The sequence below is a fragment of the Choloepus didactylus genome, chromosome 7 (assembly GCF_015220235.1).
Source record: "Choloepus didactylus isolate mChoDid1 chromosome 7, mChoDid1.pri, whole genome shotgun sequence".
In the NCBI taxonomy this organism is placed as follows: Eukaryota; Metazoa; Chordata; class Mammalia; order Pilosa; family Megalonychidae; genus Choloepus; species Choloepus didactylus.
In genome coordinates, this window is record NC_051313.1 from 43012058 (window position 1) to 43025414 (window position 13357).

Here is a 13357-nt window from a genome sequence, read left to right on the forward strand (position 1 = left end):
AACATTTGAGCATGTTGTCCTTTCCCTGCTCACTTCATTTGAACACCTCACCCTTCCCCCAACTTCCTGTGCCTTTACTAAAACAAGACTAAGTGTAACCAGCTCCCCGAAGACCATAGGAATGCTTGGGTGGGGAAAGATAGAAAAGCTGTCCCTGATTTTGCCATAACTGTGCCAAGTACCCTGTGTGAACTCCAAAGATGTTAGGTGATGACGAAGGCCAGCATGGAAGAGAGTAGAATGGCTTGAACAAGTCAGGGGCAGTCTTTAAGCTAACTGGCTAAGGCCATTGACTGAATGAAACCTGCAACAACCAGGAGACAAAGATTTTATTTTTATTTCATTGATGAGCAAAGAAATTTGAGACTTAAGCTTGATGAGAATTATAACCAAACATGTTTACAGACAAGGAAAAATTCTTTTATAATCTATTGTCACAAAAGAAGTTGGTGTTCCTTTATAGAAAATATATAAAGAATGATTAGAAAGTTAAAAATTACTTGTAGTCTCTCCAACAAGAGATCATTACTATCAACATACTCCAGTATTTTTGCAAATCCTTGTATTTTTTCAATATATGATTATACTCTGCATATTATTTTGTAACCTGCAATTTTTTAGCAACCATATATTTAGAGCATTTTTTCATGTCACTCCATGTTCTTCTATGACATCCTTTAGGTTTGGATGAGTGCCCAGTTGTGGCTGAGGCTTTGGCCATGGTGACTAAGGGGCCAAAGTTTGTCAAGGCTACCAAGGGTTGCATTGTGTTTTCTATAGTGTGGACACATGATACATTTACTTAATCATATAATCTCTTTTTATTGAGCATTTAGGTTATTTCCCATGGGTCTTCATTATAAAGAAAAGTTTTGCCTTTAATTTTGAAAGATTCCTGGTTGAATGGCTTAAGTTATGAATGTGGCCCCATGGAAGGCAGGGTTTTTTGTGTATTTTTGTTTGTTTGTTTGTTTTTAATCTTTAGCCTTAAGTTTTATTTTAAGAGATCATCTTCATTTTTCTCTGTAATAAACTTAGCAGGCATCCACCTATTTGGTCAGATTTATTTATTCTTCAGCAGTTTACGCATTAAACGGTGACAGTCTTTACTTGCAATCCTTAATAGTGCTGCGGTCATTATATATGAGATTGTTTAGCTTTCTTGTGGAGGAAAAAAAACCCAGGAATAAACCTTTATACTATCTACAGAGCTTTTACTGACACTTGGACAATTTCTATGATGTGGGCAGAGAAATATCAACAAGAGTGATTGAAATGTGGCCTGTCTTCTAAGTCAAGAGCTATTATCTTTGATCCATTGTTCAATCCATTTCAATATCTGATTTATATTATTCTCTAGCTCTTCTGGATTATTACTTGGCAACTGATGCACTATTTCTTCTCTGTAAGATGCCATGGCTTCTTCATAAAGAACTTGAAAAATTTCACACTGAATATTATCTTGTAATTTCTTCTCACTACAACCCCTTGTTTCAAGTCTTTTGTACAATACACTATTATCTGTTCTCAGCACAAAAACTATATGAAACTAGCATTCAGGGAAGAAATCACAACCATGGTAATCAACAATAACTCCACCTTCTTTCATCTGGTTTTCTAACTCATCAATTACTCTATCTTCATCTAAAATGTGACACTCATACTCTTCATCATAGCCATCATATAGTTGCCCTTCTTTAGCTAAATCACCCACATTAATGTATTTCAGTCCTGATCTTGATGCAAGTTCTTTGCCTAGTGTAGTTTTTCCAACCACTGGTGTACCGGTAAGCAGAATGTTCAGCTGCAACATGGTCCTCACCACGATCGTAAGGCAGGGTTTTAAGTTGAAGAAGTGACACTGAGGGGAGCCAAGATGTCCAGCATCTTCTGTTTGTTTCACCTCTCTTGTCTGACTATTCAGTTAATCGTTTGCTGCCTTGGTTTCCCCTTTGGCAAAATGGTGATCATCCCTCCTGTTCCGGTTTGCTAATGCTGCCATTATGCAAAATACCAGAAATGGATTGGCTTTTATAAAGGAGGTTTATTTCGTTACAAAGTTACAGTCTGAAGGCCATAAAGTGCCCAAGGTAAGGCATCAACAATTGGGTATCTTCACCAAAGGATCGCCATTGGCATCTGGAAAACCTCTGTTAGCTCGGAAGGCACGTGGCTGGCATCTGCTTGCTCCCAGGTTGCGTTTCAAAATGGCATTCTCCAAAGTGTTGCTCTTGAGGCGTTTTGTCTTCTCTTAGCTGCAGTTCCTCTTCAAAATGTCACCCTCAGTTGCTCTGAGGTCCTTCTGTCTGTGAACTCCTTTATATGACTCCAGTGATCCAATTAACACCCACCCTGAATGGGCGGGATAGCACCTGCATGGAAATTATCCAATCAAACGTTTCACTTATAGCTAATCGAGTTGCATCTCCATGGAAACACTCAATCAAAGAATTCCAATCTAATCAACACTAATACATTTGCCCCCACAAGACTGCATCAAAGAACATGGTGTTTTGGGGGATATAATACATCCAAACTGGCACACCTCCATACTCCTGAAGGCCCTTCTTTAACCCAAACTTTTAAGAACACTTAAGAAAAAGCCCTTGTCGAATGATGTGGGAGCAACATTTGGGGGCTACTTGAGTGTAGGAGGCTAGTCTCCCTTCCTTACTTAAAGAATGGAATATTGGGCCTTCAAAACTTCCCTGTTCTTTCTGCATGCTCTCTTCTCTACCTCCACCCCAAACTGACAGCACAAGGTTTGTCAGGTCTTATACTGTTGAGAGAGAAGGTACATTTTGCCCCTTAGCAGCCACAGGCACAGACAACTGGGTTCTCATCCACCCCAAAGCACCGGTTCATTCCAGCCCAACAGATAAAGCAATTCATCAGCTTGCAGCACATCATAGCCATAAGGGACCACAAAGATGATCTAGCCCCCTACACCACCCCCTGTGTTACAGAAGGGCAGTGATTTGATCAATGTCATTGGATTAATGGCAGAGCTGGCACAAGGGGCAATGCCAAATGATTGATTACAGTATCTCTGGAAACAGACTACCTGGGTCACTCTTTTTCCACCACTTATGAGCCATGTGACCCTGGGCAAGTTGTTTAACATCCTTAAGCCTCAGTTTCTTCATCTCTAATATGGGAATGATGCACATAATACCTATTTCATCAAGTTATTGTGAATGGGGTAACATATAAAAAGTGCTTCATATATAGTAAATGTCAGCTTTTATCATTATAGTCAGGGTCATTTTTGCAGTAGTACAACTTCCCAGGCAGGACACAGTCCTCTCAATGTGATGCTTATGCTTGAAAACACAACTCTTTAGGCCATTTTCAAGGTGAATGGCGACTTTACCAGCAGCCGACAGAGGGCTTACTCTACAAATGGAGACTGTAAGGAAGTTTGCATTTGATATAGCCCCAAATGGACCTGCTCCCTCTGGCCACAACTTGCTAACCCCCAACCCACTAACATTTGTGTGGAAAGAGGGAGCATGCTGCTTGTGGTCTGAGATACAAACAGAACTGCAGCACCAAAGAAAGTCAACAAGATGGCACAACCTAAACATCTTGATCTTTCTTAGCCCAACGATGCACAAGACTTAGAGATAAGATTAGCTCAGAGGGGAGCCCCATTTCTTCTTGTTCCCAGACCCCTTACCTTGTACCCAGTTATCCTGCCAAATTTCTTTTCTCCTACATGTTTGACTTACATTTTATTTGGGATAGAAAACATTTAGGTGTTTTGAAAATCCTTTTTAAAACATTCATGCAATTTCTTAAGGTCTATAGTCCTGATTGCGTAAAGAAAGAAATCCTGGCAAGTTGATTTTTTTTTTTTAAGGCCAACCAGACTTAGTTAATTTCCTCTTCGGGCCTCGTTGCGAGGTGGGCCCTGCTCGTGATGAACAGCCATGCTTGCGTCCTAGCCCCATGGGACTTAAGGACAAGCTGCAACAGTAGCACATCTGAAAGGGGGTGACGGAGTACAGTGACCCCGAGGATCTGAGTCAGAACCCCTCACAGAGCTGAGTGGGAAACCCCAAAACTTCTCTCTTTGGGGCAGACTCTGCCAAGTGTTTTTCTTCTTCTTTTATAGGATTTGAGAAATCTTTCAGATTATTTAAGAATAATTTATTTATCTGAAGAAACATTTAAAGTGAAGTGTGGTCTAACATCTCAGCCTATTCAAGGTGTTTTGCCACTGAAAATAGTGGGGGCTTGTGTGCTGGGCCACAGGCATTGATATAACCTCGGTGGCTGGGACAGAGATGCTGGCCAAATTTAAATTATCCACTGGGTCCTACTTCCCTTCCACTTCTTTTCACCCTCTTCCTTTCCCTCCTCCTCTTTCTCTTCCTTCTCTACCTTCTTCTTCTTTAAAATCACTTTATACTAAAGGATCAAAATGGCCAACTAGCAAACTTGTCTTTTCCACACACACAAAACACAACGAAACAAAAAAGTTGGATGCTTAAATGAATAGGGCAGTGAATTACTTATTGCTCAATAATGACAAAACCTTGATTAAAAAAAAAAAAAAAAGCCCAAACAACTGGCTTTGTAGCTTGAGAAAAGATTTCTTATTTCTTTCTAATGTGACTCTGCACATATATGTAGAAAATCCCCAAGTTGTCATTTCATTTTTTCACTCTTGATAACTGTCCAAGTGGTGGCCCAAGCCTTAATTAGCCTTAGCTGATGTTTAGTCCTGGCTAAATTCGCTTGCTGCTCATCCCCTGGTGTAAGCCTGCAGGTGGAAAGGATGTTTCATTTTGTAGGAAATGCTTGGGAACAACACCCCAGAATGAATGAAATGGGCAATGGGGAACCTTGCTCCACCTTACAAAGAGAAAGGAGAAGAAAACCTGCCCTGGAATAAATTGATTGCCACAGAGAATGCAATGGGGCATGGAGGACGAACAGTAGCCCTTTTCCTGTTTGAGGACCACCCCATCCCAAGTGGCCCCAAGCCTGTTCATCAATGGAGAGAGGCATAGGCACTTACACACACAGATCTGGAAGCCAAGTCAGGGCCCTGGACACATGTGTTGTATACAACTGCAAAGTTAATATGTACAACCACGGTGTTTTCATGCTGTATAGACATGCTCCTTTGGCAAACACACATTCCCTCCTGAACAATGATGCCATTAGCATATTTCTTTATGTTTTATTTGTCCAAAGTCAAACGTTCGCTCCTTCAGATCGCCAGTATCTTACAAGCCCAGTGCTGGCCCACACTGCTGCAGGACTGGGACAAAGAGATGATGTTACTGTCTGGTTTCTATGGCAACAGAGGAGGGGTAATGAAAACCGAAATGTTGGAAACACCCATTCTGACAATAGTGACATAATTCAGGTTATTACGAGGACGTAACCACCAAAGAAGCAAAAGTGTCATTACCTTGCAGCTCATGTGGACCGAAAGCTGCACTGCACGTTTATCTTAGTCGGGCTGCTAAGAGGAAGGAAACACGAAACACACACACACACAGACACACACACACACAGGCCTCGTTTTCTGCATGTAAAATGTGTGTGTGCTTTAAAAGCCAGTGGTTGGCTGGTTTTCCGGACATGATGTGGTTGAAGCTGTCATCGTAATGGAAATTCATTGCTGTAGCTATGGTAAATCGAGTTTTCTGCCTGTGCTGAATGCATTAGTCTAATGAGATGTTTGCAGCCGGAGAGCAGGGCTGCTGGAGACTAACTGTGAGCTCCTAACGCACGGGTGGAAGATAGCTTTGGCAAGACTCGGTTTGCATGTGCCGAAAGTCAACTGTCTTCTGAGTCAACATTCCCTGCCTGATAAGGAACCCGATCAGGGCTCCAGTGAAGGAGCTGTAGGTAAGGGAGATGCGCAATTGGAGGGTGTGCCTTTGATATGGGATCCTTCTCTTGTAACTGTCAGCGTGACAGGTTACCCGTTTCAGTTTTTCCCAGGTTACATGACTACCTCTGGCAGTGCATGAGAGTCCTGCTTGAGAGCCATCGAGCCCAGCAGGTAAACTTTAGTTCATGCTCCTGAAATATGTTTGATTTCTCAACCAGATCTCACAGGGGAAGATGGGGCATAGAATTATATAGTCTCTAAATTTGGGGTGTATCCACATGCACTGCTCCTTAACTCTGCATTTAAGTATATAGAAAGTTAATTTTCCAAATGTGAACTCAAATAACTGATTAGCTCTTTTTAATTTTTTTGCACTATTATTTTGCTCTGTTTTTAATTAAAAAAAATGGTAGTATGTCTTGGGACAAAAATATTTACCTAAAATTTGATTATTAAAATTGATATGTTGTGAACATGCAAAAAGGTGTTTTTTTAATTAAATTTTATTTTTAAGATCTCAGATGGAATATTTTATGGGCTGGTTTTTACCAGGCATAGATGAGAATACGTTTGTTATTAGTGGCTGGTTTAGTTTGGTTTAGGGGGAAAAAAAAACAAAAAACAAAACCCTGGTGACTATGGAATGTCAGAAGCAGTTTTCCCAAGTTCAAATACAGAGAGTTGCCTCCTTCCCAGGTGGAGTGCCGAGTGACTTGAACCAATTTCCACACGCTCCTCTCAGCGTCACCAGGTACCCTCGCCTGTGTGCTTGCTGGCAGGACAGGATCAGTGGAAGAGGATGAGGTGCAGGCTGCTGTGGTGTAAGTCATTTTACTGACAGTTGAGGCATGTAAATCAAAGTCCTTTCCATCCCCTGTGCTCATTGTGTCGTCTCTAGATTTTATGATGATATTCAAGAGGCAAGACAGTCGGTAGCTGTCTGAGAAAGTGGCTGTGGTACTTGAGAAAGTAATCCAAGCACTTCAGAATTGAGATAAATTGAACAAGGCAGAAATGTTTTTTGTGTCATCTGTGTTTTTCTCCATTTTCAACCAGAGGAATCATTTTTGAAGAGTGAGGGGGCACGGTTGCTTTTTTCCCTCAAGGCTTTTTCATAAAATAGGATATTTGGAGTGAAAGCATGAAAATAACTATGAAGGCATTCATAGTGTGGTAAAGCTAAACAATTGGGGAAGGGGATATGATACTTGTGAGGGAGCATTTTTTGGGTTACTTGGTAGAAGCAGCCTGAAAAAAATGAGGAGGTATTTGAGCAACAGCAGCTGGTTGAAGATTGCCGAGGAAAGTGGTGGTAACTGTTAAAACTCAAGTAAAATTTTCACATAGACCCTTCAGTTTTGGGGATATTGTTTGGTGGCTCCAAAGTCATTACCTTTAAACAGTTTGTAACAGAAATTTTTAAAAATATTAATTTATTTTCTTTAGCTCTTTAAGTTGTGTATTTGGAGGGGCTCTATCGTATTTCGGTAAATTTATCAGTCTGCTTGATTCGTGGAATTGGAAAAAAACTTTAAATATCCGCGCAGAGTCAACAAAATTATTTTTATTTTGCTGCAAACAAAACAAAACAAAGGAAATGAACAAAATAATAAAAAAAGAAAGCAGTAATAGAAACAAGGGCAAATTGCTTTGCATCATTTCTTTGCTTTTGATGGTGTTTTCGAGGCGAGTGAAACCAGCAGAGGCAGTTTCACTTTCTGGTTCTCGGCTTCTGGGGACCCGGGTTGCGGGGCTGTGCTCCGAAAGCAGGTAAGAAGCACGCATCAGTTGCTGGAAAACAACCAGGCTCAAATCCTACCCCTCTTTAGAACTGTTTTGTATTGAAGTTTTTTCAAAATTATGACTTTCTTGTTAGTGTTCAGTAATACTTGCTTATTGTAAAAATTCAAACAATAGCCCAAAGCACAAAGAGATAATTTTTAAATTTGTCACATGTTAAAGAACTTTAAATGATGGGAAAATCATAACCAGATTGAGTTAAACTTCTCATAATGTGGTGGCTTTTATTTATTTTTTAATCTCAGTTTTGGATCTCAAATACTTTACTTCAGCAAGTATAAGAAAACATAACTGAAGTTCCCTTAAATCAAAACAAGGAACGCTCAGAGAGGAATAGCGTTTATGTCAATCGGGGAGTTAAATTTAAGCATTTTTTAGTAGGGCTGATCACAATTTTACATGGCTGGAGCATGCATCACACACATCCTCACTCGATCCTCAAGACGTGCACCTGTAGAGGGTCGTTTGGACCAGACAGAGGTGGGGCTGAGTTCAGACTTCACTCCCAGGGACTCCTATAGTCTCGGCAAGATGTTTTCCTCACCTATGACCCCCTCGATGCCTCAGCATCATAGGTGTGTGTGTCTGTGGGGGGGATGCTCGCTGGATCCATACCTTCTGAGGAAAGTGGGGTGGGGAAGCTGGCTCCCCATCAGGCTGGAGGCTTTCGATATTCTAAGCACCTCCGGTTTCATTCCGTCTTCTCTTTCATTGACCCTTCAGCTTTTATTTGGAAATGGGGTGGGAGAGAAGGGAAAGGAGAAAAGGAAAGCTCTCTTCCAATCTAATTATCAAAGAGCAAAAAATAGGGGCTAACATTTTGGGGGTGAAGTTTGTGAAAGCAATTCCCTATGGTGTGCACCCACGTGCGTCTTTCTTTTGAGGAGCAAATTTGACATTTCTGGGTTGGAGCTTTTGTTAAGTGCCTCCCTGGACATCTTGTTTCTTAATCCTGTGATCTGCGAAAAGGTTAGTTTGAGAGTTACATGTTTTTTGTGTGTTTTCAGCCTTCACAAAGGCAGACAGGTGAGGAGAGACAAGAGGGATTAAAAATAGCCCCTGGGAGAAACACAAGATGATTGGTACATATATAATGTAAAAGAAGCTGCCAGTATGTCTAGTAAATTACTTTAAATTTTAATTAATGAGTCCCAAAAGCCACACCACAAGCTTTAAAATTACCCCTTTATTAATAAGGCGACAATTAACTTTCTGTAGAATTAGCAATTGTCTCAGACCCCGGCAATACACAGCCTAGCAAGTTGTCTGGAATGCTGCCAATTTTTTGCAATCAGTCTTTTGGAATACCTACTGGATTTTAATTCAAACATCTATTGTGACAGTTCCCAACGTGGTTGAAAGACCCATTGCAATCACCCAAACCGTGGTAAAATTTCTGAGATCTAAAGCGTAACTCAGAATGTTTAGATTGCATTTGAATCTGTTGCTTTCCCTTTCTACATTTTCCTTTTCTACCCTTAAGTCCTCCCAAACCCTTGCATTTGCCAGAGTGCCGTGCTCTAGTCTCTGTTGTAAATCTCCCCTGTTCTCTGCTGTAAATCACTGTGGCGATTCCTGCATGTGTTTGGTGCGCCCATACCAAGTTTGAGCACTTTGGCTGCGAGCCCGCAAGGTTCTAAGTGTCTTTCACTGTTGTTGCGTTCGTCTCGGTTTCAGTTCTGTCAGATGCCGAGATTTAGATTGAGATTGAAAGAAGAGGAGCTGCAGGCAGGAGGGCTATTTTGGAAATGCTTACAGTTGTTTAGAATTTGGCTTATTCTTACTTACACATATTAATGTCTGAAGAGGCACGGAAGCATTTGGTATTTCAGGGCAGGCTGCTCTACAACGACCCCTCTTAGACACACACACACACACGTGTTCTGCTGGTCACTCCTGGGCTGCATTCAGGGGGCATCCTCATGAGGGATACTGCTATTTGGCCAAAGCAGCTGGAAGGCGAGCGGAGATGGGTGCAAATCTCCCCTGCAGAAGTCAAAACGCTCCCTTCCTTCTGGGTTCTTCCAACCTTAGCATTGCTGGGCTCCTGGTTCTCCCAGCCTGGAGACCTGGCCAAGACTCCATGTGTGTCCCATGGCTTCCTCCTGGGCTAACTTGGCAGTTTCTGACACAGACAAGAACATCCCTGACTTCAGGCTGGTGGGATGGAGCTAAGCAGCAGGATTTGTGTGTTCCGGAATAAGTCAGCACTTCACAAATCGGGAGAGGCACTTTATCACCATGGAGGAGATAAAACACCTCTTGCTTCTTGGAATGATTACTTCTTGGACTACTAGTTTAGGACAGAAAGGAATGTATTACTCAGTGGCAGTTCTCACTTTGTATTAAACTGAAAAGTCATTCCACTGAATCCATTTGACACCCTGATGTAAGGGGAATACATCCTGAGATCCACTGGGGCTTCCCTGGGATTACTATCATGGTTTGTACTGGTTGTGTTTTACAGAGAATCTGATGATGTAAAACCCTTATACCTCCTCTACACACTCTAATCAATCTAGACACACTCCACCTAAGTTTTTGGTTGTGGGGAGGCGGATGTGCATTTCTCTTTTGGCAGCTGCTTGTTTTGTTCAGATAAATGGAACTTGGTCTCACTTCTGCTGATTCTCAGGAATGATTGCTCGCTCCTGCAGGGAAGGGTGTCAGCCCTTTTGGGGAAGGAGCTGGGCTGAAGAGTGATGGGCTTACTTTCTCGGTAAGGCACACACACAGAAACAGAGGAATGGAGTTGGCTGTTACGAGAAAATTAATATGCCAAGGAAAAATAGTGTCAACATTGTGCTTTTAAAGGTAGTGACATTGTCAGGTTAGCCCCATGATGGTGACTCAACTTTTGGGCGTTGAACATTTGGCAACACAGGCCTTTGCCCTTCTTCTCTCCATGCTGATCATCATAGAACAAAAGCTCTATAATTCCTTCAGAACAGAAACATATGGCTTGAAAGTCACCCTAAAGGATTATGCAGCCTTTCAGGAAGATGAGTACTAAACTTGGGGACAAAGGCTGAGCTGGGTGGAGTAAAGGATTACTTTGCTTGGGTCTAAATCCAGCCAGGGGTAAATGGGTACCAAACAAGAGGTACTAGGGTGAAACCCAGAGGAGGGAGCCTCTTCCCGACCCTTTCCAGTGAGGGCTTGACCATCACTCTCCCTCCCAGTCCCCGGGTGGAGTTCAGAAAGGATTCAGTATTAGCTAACCAGAGCACAGAGCTCTTAGCTTATAGGACTTGTGGGTCCTTTTCTTTGGGAAAAGGACGAGGCAAAGTTCATACTGCCAGCGCCCTCGTCAGGGGTTCAGCTAGCGTTAGAGCTGGCCTAGCGGGGTTAATCCAGTTTGGACAGGCAACCATGACAGAAAGTGCTGAAAAGAAAAACTCAAGGCACAGGCCAACTCCAGGGCGATCAGGCTTTTTGTTTCAGAGGTCATGTATCTTAGATCCTTTGGTTCTAACCGTTTCTAAACTATTACAAGCCGATGGGGATTATTCTCATTCTTTGCAGCATTCCAAAAAAGAGGGCTGACCTTTTTCTTTCAGTGTCCTTTAGGATGTAGTGCCCTTGCTGTTGGGAAATTATGGTAATGTCAAGGCTTTTTCAAACAATTAGCTATTGAGACATGGTGTTCATCTCAAAGAGAATGACTGGAAAATGTTATGTGAGGCGTTGAATTTATGGATCAGTAAAGAACTACTCCACTGTGGGAGTAGATTTCTGTCATTTTTAAGTCTTGAGAAACTTATGGTCATTGGTTAGATTCAAGCAAGGTTTGGTGCATGCCATTGGCATTGTCCCCTGTACTGGGGAAGTTTGCTGTGAGATTTAAGGGTCAGCCTAATGGCCACATGCACATTCCCACTTGCATTGGGATTTCCCCCTTTCCAATGCCAAAGCATGTTTGAATGCATCCACTTTTTTTTTTTAAATCAATTTTATTGACATGTATTCACATACCATACAGTCATCCAAAGCGTACAATCAATTGTTCACAGGACCATCATATAGTTGTGCATTCATCACCCCAATCTATTTTCTGAACATTTTCCTTGTACCAGAAAAAGTAAAAATAAGAATAAAAAATAAAAGTAAAGAAGAACACCCAAATCATCTCCTTCCCTCCCACCCTATTTTTCATTTTTTTTTTGATCCCTATTTCTCTACTCATCTATCCATACACTAGATAAAGGGAATGTGATCCACAAGGTTTTCATAGCATTTCACAGTCACCCCTTGTAAGCTACATTGTTATACAATTGTCTTCGGGAGTCAAGCCTACTGGGTTGCAGTTTGATAGTTTCAGGTATTTACTTCTAGCTATTCCAATGCATTAAAATCGAAAAAGTTATCTATATTGTGCATAAGAGTGCCCACTAGAGTGACCTCTCGACTCCATTTGGAATCTGTCAGCCACTGAAAGTTTATTTTGTTTCATTTCACATCTGCCTTTTGGTCAAGAAGAATACATCCACTTTCAAGGCCTCATTTAAAAAATGACTCAGTGGGAAAGCTGAGGTAGCTTTAAATTTTGGTACACAAATCATAAACAAAGTTTAGATACAGTGAGGGAAAAAAAAAGCCTGGTTCCAATGCTTTTACACCTACAGTGTGAAAATATAGCTCTCAGTTTTGAGTGTTTTCTTTGTAACATAATTAATGCTAGATATTTAACATAAATAATGAAGGCAAACTGTATGGTGGAGATATGTTGGTCCCTGATGTGGAAATGGTTAATTAGTCCCAGAGTGAGAAGCTGTGTAACTGTGAATTGCTTTAATGAGACCAAGTGGCTATAAATGCTGTACAGGGCAATGAAATTAGAAACACATTTTGGGGTGTGAGAACGTGGTGTGTGCATGGTAGGCAATGATTTGTGGTCATATAAAGGACTGGGCATCTCTTTCTACTATCCTCCAGGTTAGTTAGTCATTTGCCCTGAACCAAGCAAAGAATCAAGCAACTAAAGTGTTCTGATAGTGAGGAGAAAGTATATTCAGAAAAGTTCATCACTTACCTGTTTCCCTGGAAGCAGCCCAGATCCCTGCCCAGGTCAATGCCGGGAAATTGAATTCTCCCTAATTAGCTTGAGACCAGAGTTGTGTGGAATAAATTGGAAGTATATTCACATTTTTTTTAAAGCATATATTTCTGGGCACAGTTTAGGTCATTGTTTTTATAACTTTATTTGACATTTTTATGTCTCAAGAAAAAAAATTTCTTAGGGCCAAAGTTCCAGCTGGTCCTTGAAGATTTCTAACAGTGAACAGTGTGGCTTACCTGGCTTCCTGGGCAAATTTAAGCCAACCCAAGCCATCCTTTGGCCAAGATTGTCTGTATTCTGCTTGTGTACTATGTGGATTGATGATCAGTTGACAGGGGGTTTTCTCTCTCTTTCCTGAGAATACAGACTTGGGACAGGCTAGGGAGAATTTATACTGGGACCATGGATCCACTAATATCTGAGACCATTTTTTCCATCCTCTGTGGGAGATGGAAGCTTAAAATGTGATGATAATAACAATAATGAAAATAGTGAACTTGAGGGAAAAACATTGGATGTTTGAAGGAAAGAGTTAAAAGGGAAAACCCATACTCCGAGAAGTAGTATCTAAATGAATCCCAGATTCTTAGAGTGTGTGGTTTCGGAGGCCTTCATCCCAGGGCAAGCCTCACACTCTTCCGTAG

At 41.4% G+C, this 13357-nt stretch overlaps 1 protein-coding gene and 1 pseudogene across 14 annotated transcripts in view; one reads left to right on the forward strand and one right to left on the reverse strand.

Moving 5' to 3' along the window:
• Positions 1-1294: 1294 nt before the first annotated feature.
• On the reverse strand, positions 1295-1813 carry LOC119540253 (annotated as a pseudogene).
• Positions 1814-5556: 3743 nt separating this feature from the next.
• Positions 5557-13357, forward strand: part of SCML4 (Scm polycomb group protein like 4) — a 129969-nt gene continuing 122168 nt past the window's right edge. For 7 of the 14 annotated variants that reach the window (XM_037842465.1, XM_037842452.1, XM_037842464.1 and 4 more), the window contains exon 1: positions 5557-6675. The gene's annotated coding sequence lies outside the window, so the exon portion shown is untranslated. The remainder of the gene's footprint in view (positions 6676-13357) is intronic. The other 7 variants (XM_037842460.1, XM_037842458.1, XM_037842455.1 and 4 more) reach the window with 4 other exon arrangements.